The sequence below is a fragment of the Rousettus aegyptiacus genome, unplaced genomic scaffold (assembly GCF_014176215.1).
Source record: "Rousettus aegyptiacus isolate mRouAeg1 unplaced genomic scaffold, mRouAeg1.p scaffold_m13_p_7, whole genome shotgun sequence".
Taxonomy (NCBI): Eukaryota; Metazoa; Chordata; class Mammalia; order Chiroptera; family Pteropodidae; genus Rousettus; species Rousettus aegyptiacus.
The window spans coordinates 88,386,766-88,395,718 of record NW_023416310.1 but is presented as its reverse complement, the minus strand read 5'-3'; the positions used below and the strand labels follow the sequence as shown (position 1 = coordinate 88,395,718).

General features: G+C 41.0%; 1 long non-coding RNA gene across 2 annotated transcripts in view; it reads left to right on the top strand.

Moving 5' to 3' along the window:
- Positions 1-6,932: 6,932 nt before the first annotated feature.
- The window catches only part of LOC118605107, a 46,306-nt gene continuing 44,285 nt past the window's right edge, over positions 6,933-8,953 (top strand). For both annotated transcript variants that reach the window (XR_004951916.1, XR_004951915.1), the window contains exon 1: positions 6,933-7,064. This is a non-coding gene — a long non-coding RNA (uncharacterized LOC118605107). The remainder of the gene's footprint in view (positions 7,065-8,953) is intronic.

The window sequence follows — 8,953 nt, the reverse complement described above, 5'->3', positions numbered from 1 at the left end:
CATCAATATTATTATTATTATTTTTTGGATAGATTTTGGAATTTCCACCTAGCAATCAGATTCTTTTGTCTAAAACCATATAAAAAAATTCTAATCCTCTTCAATATGACAGAACTTTTAAGTATTAGATAACTCTTTCTTGAAGGCAGGGAATAAACGGCTGTTCTATTTAACACAGACTCAGATTGCATTAGCTTTCTTTTTTTTTTTTTTTACCTTTTTTTGGGCAACCTTATTTTTCCTGCTTAGCGAACTCAGTCTCTGTGGCTGATTAATTCTGTCACTTGAGTGTATGATTCAAATGAAGCTAGGCTGAGTACCAGGCCATCCCAGGTCACAGTCCACAGCCCTCTTTCTTGCCAGTCATCAGCTCACAGACCCTTGGTTATGAGAGAGATTGAGACATGCTTGGTTTATCCCATTCCCACAAGTGAACTTGGAGCCATGGGAAAAATAATCTGGTTTTAGCAGGGATAATAGTTCTAGTTCTGCTCAGAATGGCTGGGTGACCTTGGGTATGTTTTTAAACAGGGCTTTTGGAAGTTGTTATAAAGATTAAATGAGCACAGAGTACTCTCCTTACCCATATTAGTATTGGTGTTAAGCATCAAATTGTTTTAGGAAGATGGGCACATCATTGCATTTTTAGACTGGTAGAACTACCAAACCCTTTGCACATTAATTGTTAAAATTTCAACTTCCATTTCCTTTTCTTCTCCACCGATGTTTTTTGAGTATATAAAGTCACTTTCTTTAATTGTCATGTGACTTCTGGACATGCATTTAAATCCCCGCTGTATTATAAGCACACAGGGAAGATTTATCGATCAATGAATTCTGTTATTTTTAGTAGTAGGCATGGGAATCAGTAGAGTTTTAAAAAAAAAAGGGTCGTAGTGTGAAATCATGTTACAAGGTCACACATACGATTAATGGTTGTTTATCCTCTGGAACCCCTTGGTACTCAGCATACTTCACCCATCAACTGTAACACTCCTTGTTAAGCGCAGACGGTCAAAAGTACCTCTCCATATAGCATTACAGATAGTACCAGGTTGATAGTTGGCATGGGAATAAAATATCCTCATTTAGCATAATATTCTAAAACTAGACCACCTGGGTTCAAATACAAGCTCCTCTTCTTAGCATATTTATGATATTATGTATAATATCGCCTCAGCATAATTTCTCTATGTCTCAGTTTCTTCATCTACAAAGTGGGGATGAGAGTTATACCTACTCCATAGAATTTTTGTCGGGATTAAATGAGATCCTGTGAAGGTGTGGGGACATGTCTACATGTAGTGCTGAATAAATGGCAGCTCTCGGGTGAACTCAGTTTTCCCTTCCTTTGTGCAGGACCACCTTCAGATATTATTTAATAATTCAAAGTCAGTAGGGGTGTTAGGAGTAATCTATTTGATAATTACAGATGTCCGCGTGCGTGTGTGTGTTTGCACTTGTCGCAGTTGATTCCCACGTGTATTAGGGGAGATGAATCTCGGATAGTGATGTATGTGCCTGTAATTTACTATTTTAACTGGCATTTGAATAAGAGCATTTAGTAAACATGTCACTAAAAGATCCTTTCTAAAATGGGCACCAATCTGACTAATGAGAGTATGCAGCCATTAACCTGAATTTTTCCAGTTTCCATTCTCTTTCCTAAAGTACAAAAAAAAATTACCAGTCGCTTCAGGAAATAGGAGTCGGTCATGCTGACCTTTCTGTTGGCATTTGATTTGGTCTTTCTGTTTTTCTGACCAACTCTTGGTCAGACAGGCTCTGGTTTTATGTCTCTCTCCTTGGAGTACCTGTGCGCTCCATTTCCACACTTCAGTCCACTCTGCTGAGATGTTTCTGCCCTCACGGATGAAAGGAAATAAGCGGGGTTGGGGCGGGGAGTGTGTGTGCCTGGCGTGATCTGTGGCAGCGTTTTTATGTGTGTGCATGCACACGTGAGTTGTATACACTGAGGAATATGAGAAGATCGCATACATATATAGTGTCTGGGAGGGGAGATGTATGCCTGCGTGCATCTGCATTTGTGTGTTTGCAAGTGTGCACCTTTGAGAGTGTAGAGAACAGCTACTCAAGAGGATGTTTCCTTTAAACTCAGCCTGTTCAGTATACTCGGGCATTTTCTTTCTCCCTCTGTCTCTTTTCCTAATTCCTCTCTATCACTTTTCCTGCCTCATCTCCACAAGTTTTTACCCTCTGAGATGGTACTACCACTCAGTAATCTGTACTGAACCCTCTTTCTCTTAGAGCCGAGAGACTCTCATATTTACCTGAAGAGGACTTTACATGTTGGATCTACCTTCTTTCTCAATGGTTCTATGCAAAACAGTTTATGTTTACCCAGGGTAGGTATCACTTCAGGCTTTCTTGCATGAAACATGCCTGAAACCATGAATTTCAACTCTTCTCTGCTGCTCCTTCACAGAGTATCCTTCTCTGCCAATTCCAGCTAAAGAGTGTAGATATGATAATTACACTTCCTTTAATGGTAAGGAATCGAGGCCCATAGTTACAGAGCCAGAACTAGAATCCGGTGCTCTTTTCTCAGTCACTTTTATGGAGAACTGGAGAGGAAGGAGTGTTCAGATCGTACAGAGGTGGAGGAGTCTATCAATAAAATACTTCCAGAATATTATTTCACATTCTAGCCCTTTCTTAAGCCCCGACACTGTTGAGTCTTTACCTGTCACAGGCCTGAGTAGGGATCTGTCGATTGATTGACCATAATCTCAGGGCTTGAGCGAGATGTGTATTCTTTCCTTTTTTAGTGGCATTCCTTGGAGAGTTTAGTTTTGGGTAGAGGAGTCTTCCTTGCTTCATACTTCGTACCCATGTCGACAACCTGCCCTGGCAAAATTAATAGTAATATTAATAATCCTGGCAGGTCATGAACAAAATCTGTCAGTATCATGAAAGATTTATGCTTTCTGTACCCCTTATGTTTTGTTTACAGTTTTAATAATTAAGCATCCCAGAGCTCTTTAGAGAAATAGCAACTGAGTTTATTAATGACAACAATTTGAATATGAAATTATACAAGGTACCATTTATGTAATGCAAATAAGGAAATTAATTACAAACGTAGAGAAGGAAAAGGTTCTGGCTTGTCAGTGCATTCTAAGCCCGCAATATTTGCATTAGGAGAGTTTTTTTACCCTGACAATGACATTGACCTGCCTTCAGGTTTCCATGGAAGGAGGACTACAACCTGGGAATCCAGAGGATATAGGCGTAAATATGACTGCTTTACTCCTCACTCACAAGGCGACTTAAGTTTAAAGCTGGTGCCTGATGAATATAAAGCCCTTCGCAGTCCACATTACTTTTTCCTATGCATGGTATCATTTAAGACTTAGAATCACATGAGGAAAGAAAAGTCAGGTTTTTCTGTTGAGGAGATAAAGCTGATGGATGCCTTTGGAAACGCTGCCTCAGCTCACAAACAGTCCTCCTGCAGTGGGGATAGATCCGCCTTCTATGGGATCGTAGAAGCAGGCCTCAGGCATGGTATCTAAAAGTGATACATCCTGTATTCATGCTTCGGGGGCCTGGGGAAGACAACCGACACTAGCTAGGCCAATCAGATCTTTGGCCGGGAATTAGACATGGACAAGAGAATGAGGATTGAGAATCACTCATTCCTTTTGAATGGACCTATACTGTGAAAACTTGGGTTATCTTGTCTTCCACCAGGCAGACTGAGAAGGAACAATTGATAGAAAAGAAAAAGTAGCAAATTCACACAAAGAGGCAATAATGAAATAAGACATGAGCTCCCTTTCGAGCCTGCAGTGCATTTTCGTCTTCCTTATCCACTACTTCTGAGACCCTATTGTGTTCCTGTCTTTGGCTTCCATGAAATGCTCATGGATCCTTGAAATAAACCCCTTATTTTTATTGTTTTCGATTAAGGCGGCTTTAGTGTGTGTTTATTATTAATAATCAGAATCTCAGTTAAGATAAACAATTCACCTAAGTCACAAAGCTTGAGAGAGAGCTCATGTTTCCTAACCACCTCTCTGCAGTTTTTCTACAGCTTTGCAGCTTCTGCTTATATTTCCCAGTCATCATCCTCTATCCTGGACCCATGCAGCCCTGTCCCGAGGATGGAGCCCACTACAGGGTTCTCAGATTCCAAAGTTTGGGATGAGAGCATCCTGCTTTGCTTCCAGCATGTACAGATGTACTCTCTCAGGATGCTCCCTGATTCATTAAAATTCTACAAGAAGGAAATGCAGCCAGCTGCCATTTTTCTTGCTCATCATCTTTCCTGATGTCAGTCACACCTCATTGCATTTGGCAACGTTCTTGACATGAGTGACATTAGCCAGAGCACAAATCAGGTAGCATCTGCTGAGGAGTAAGAAAAAAATTACAAACACATTTGTAAAAGGGAAAACAAAATCAGAGTGACATCCAGGTTGTCTTTTTGATAGTCTCTGTTTCTGGGTTTGTGTTTAGGATGGATGAATCCATTTTTTTGGTGTTCCAATTTAACATTACTGTTTCAAAGGCTATCGCTAACCTTTATCTCGGAAAACTCACAGCATTGAACAAATATAGCGGTAGAAGATGAGGTAGTAACTAGAATAACCACATGGTCCAATTTGTCCAGGATGATCTAGGTTAGAGCTGTTGTCCTAGCAAACTTTTTAGTGGGGCCCTTTGTACTCTTAAACATGCTCTTATTTGGTTGCCAAATTATTTAATTACCATGGCCATTGTTCCAGTTTGATAAAGCACCCACTGAAAATATTTACTGAGTTCTTACAATGCATGATCAAAGGTGGTATGAGGTTTGTGTGTAAGCGTAAATGTATTCATGGTCTCTGCTCTTAACAAACTTTCTTCTAGTTTAGGGTTACAACAATAGCAAAATAGAACTGTAACTCTGGGAGACAAAATCTTATTAATTGTGGGACTGGAAAACCAAGCCAGTTGGTTCTTAGTTTATACTCTTCTTGTGGAAGGCAGTGTATGCATTTGTCAGGGACAGAGTGAGGAGACAGATAACTTGGGTTCCCATCCCAATTCTGCCATTTGCCAGCTGTGTGACTATGAGAAGATTAACTCATTTTCACAACCCTTTGGTTTCCTAACTATACATGTGGATGATAAGAGTATCTTCCTACTTGGGGGGCTGTGAGGATTGTGTTATATGTGGAAGGTAATTAATATAGTGCCTATTGCAATCTAAAAACTCAGTAAATAAGAGGTAAGGTAGGATTCGTAACAGCAGGTTCTTACTGGTTTGAAGGTCTTTAGAATCAGCCCTTGTCTCTGTCATTCCAACTCGGTGACATATTAGATAGGGCTAATCATAGAATCCCAGTATTATAAGACTGCGCTGTTATCTAGCCCATCCCTACACTCAGCGGTGCATGATTGGTAGGCAAACAACATTCCTCAGAATCATTCATCACATTTCTTTTCGACACTTCAAATAGACTCATGACAGCAAGGCAAACTGTGTGTCGTGGGCTTAGGAGAACAGATGGTGTCACAAAAATCTAGCATGTGATGGAAAAACATGGCACGTTCTTCACCAATTGAGGGAGGGGCAGGAACAGTGTGTACTGATTCCTCCTTCCAGGTGGGGGCGGTGGGGGGGCAGCGGGGCGGTGGGGGGGACGGCGGGGAGAGAAGGGAGACAGTGGGGCGCCAACATCAAACTCCTTCACGAAATAGGTCTAGACTGCTGCTTCTCCAACATTTCCTCCTTGGATCTAATGAGGTACTAAATTTTGTTAAATGCTGTTTGGTCACGTTTCTTAGAAATATCACAGGGATCCTTTCCATGAATTAATTTGAAAAGTTTGGACATCTTAGGACCTTGGCCAAAGAACATTGGCCACGCAGGAAAAAAAAAAAGAAAGAAAGAAAGAAAAAAAAACCCACAGATATAAAGCCAAATGTTTAATTACTTAAATTACTATTGTTTAAATTAATGGCTAACATTTATGGAGCCCTATATGCCAGATGTGAGCTCTAAATTTTTACAAGAATTATCTCATTAAATATTTACAACCACGGTCTGAACCAGGTGCTATGATGATCCCCATTTTGCTTATAAGGAAACTGGTTCAAAGAGGCCTGAGGGTCACACAGCCTCTAGGAGGGAGCACCATCTACCTGGGTCAGCCTGACTCCGCATTCGATGCATTTGACTGTCGTGCTGTGTGCTGTGATGAAGATGCCCTAACAGTAACAGATTCTGAACTTAGGTGATTTCTTTGATGACCATGGTATTTACAGATGGCATAATATTGACTGGAAGTAGAGGAATTACAATACTGGGGGCTGGAGGGCATTTCCGATTTGGTCGAAACAGCATTTAACAGGATTTCAGCAATACTAAAAGGCCGGCAAGGCCTTCCCTGGTATTTAGTCTAACCAGGTGGTATGAGGTAGGAATTGGAACACAAGCTCTTTTTGCTATATTGGATAACACACTGGTTCTTTATTTTTTTTCTTTATTTTTTTTTCCTTCAGTTCTATAAATATTTATGGTCTGCCTTCTATGTGCCAGGTTCTGTGGAGGCATATAGAAAACACAAAGGCAAGGAAAATAGACACAATACCGATCCTCGTTAAATTTATTGTCCTGCTTTTTTCTAGAAGAACAAAGCTTATGAGACCCCGCCATATTCAATAGTGGGGTGTGTTAATTACATTTTTCCAGGTATCTATATTTAAAATGATTTGCCTATCTTTCTAAATGCATCCACAGGCTATCTCATAATAAAACCAGAGATATCAGTAATGTAGTATTTAATGGCTGATTGCCTTGAGTCGGAAAGATAAAAGGGTCACAGCTTTGCCAGGGAACCCAGAATAAATTGATATATTTCTCCAAGCTTATTTACTAATTTAGAAAATGACCCTCTGTCCTCTTTTCTCTGCAGGTGAGCCACCAGTTATCAAATTATTTTTCACGTGACGGTACATCTGTCCCAGAATGGAACAAACACCTGGAGCCAGAGGACTCTGAAGGACCGGTCTTAAAGAATGAGCATCATCTTCTGTTCCCTGTCTACCTTTGGGTGAGTCACTTTATCTTCTCTTAAGTGGGAATGCTGGTCCATGTTCTGCCTACCTTGGTGATGGCACAACGTTAGGATCCAGTGAGATGGGTTTGAAAGTGCTCTATGGACTCAAGTGTTTCTAGTTAAACGGAGCTTAAATCTGAGCCACTTAATTAATAAGCATGAAATAATTTCAAACTATATGGTTGTGTATCTTGCAAGAGTAGATGATTTCTTTGTGGGTTGTATGGGCCAAAAAGATGGCAGTGTGAATTATTCTCTGAAGTCAGATTCCGCTGTAACAAAATGTCTCCTGTAATGTAATTTCTGGTGAGTGACCAAGTGGAAATGCATGCATAGCCATCTATCATCACTGCAGAAAATAGTCCGCACAATACGGTGAGTCGGGCCCCATACTTCTGTTCCTCCTCCATTTAGGAGAGATGTCCACAGCTTCTGGCACGAAAGTCCCCAAACCTGCCTCCAGATTACAGAGTTTGCTCAGCAGGGAGTTGTTCCCTCGTCAACAATAAGCATTAGTACAGCAGTTGGAGTGGAAGGAAAAGCCTTTGTCTATTAGGAAGCCTGCAGAGCTTTGTTGCTAAGCAACCCAGTCTGGAGGCAGCAACCAGTGCGCGCCCAAGGGAATCTGGGGAGGTGGGCCTGGAAAATAGCGAGAAACAATTCTTAGCGTCAGCTGAGGCAGAAGAAAAAGCACTGCCTACTACCCAGGTAAAGAAGTGGTGGATACGTTGAATTAAGTTGTGCATTTTAGCATGAAAGTACTAAGGGCCAATACTCACAGGTAACTGATCATCTAGAAAACTGTGTGACCTTGAGTGGGTGACTTTCTCTAGCTTCAGGTTGTCTGGCAAAAGCAGGAGCCACGGAGCCAGGTGTCACTAACTTTCCCCATCCCCGCAGCCACCACACATGCACACACGTCCTTACATCAGAGAAACGTGATTCTGATCTTTTATATACTGTATTTGCATGAAAGAATTAAAAGGATGTATTACTAAAAACCCTGGAGTAAACGGTCTTTGGGATTCCTTCAGCTTAAGGTTATAAATAAAATGACTATTTCTTATTCTTAAACATAACTAAATATTTCTATGGGACAGACTATGCCAAAGTACAGATATGGGGAAAGTTACCTTGTATATAGCCATGCTCTTATAGCTCCTCGGTCTTAAAATATATTCCTCGGTAGTCTGCCAGTAGATTTGAAAAATACAGGATTAGATACTTTGCGGGGAGTTAAGGCATGAACCACTCCTGAGCCACTTGGGAAGTTTGGCATGTCAAGTAAAATATTCACTGATTCACAGTTTAAGCCTGACAGTGAATTTGAACTCCAAGGAATGAGGCACCTCCCAGTGAAATGTGCTGTGAAGGGGTATCCAGGGTTGAGAATTGGGCCGAGGTTGGCACATGCAGGCCCGTGAGGGTTGAAGCATCAGAGAAAGAAGAAAATAGATCATAAGATTTGCAGATGGGATGATAATGACGTGAAGCAGGGTTCCTGCACTTATTTCAGCTGTTAACCTTGGATGTGGTACCTAACTTCTCTGATGCACAGTTTACTCACTAGTACAGTGGGAACAGGAATAGTATTTACCTCTAAGAGATGCTACAAAGTTTAAATAATAACTCAGGGAAACCACTTAGCAGAGGGCCTGACACATTGTAAACAATAAATAGAGGCTGGCGTGTTTATGTAGGTACGTGGATAAGTGTCACAGAGTAAATCTAGGCAATATTACGGTTAAAAGAAAATGCACTCCCAGCTCAGGGGCAGGGTGTTGGCATGGAAAAGTACTGTAATAGGTGTTGGGAGACCAGGCTTCAGTGAAGGTCTAGGTCACAGCCAAGCAAATAGAGTCCAGATGTGCAATCGTGATAGC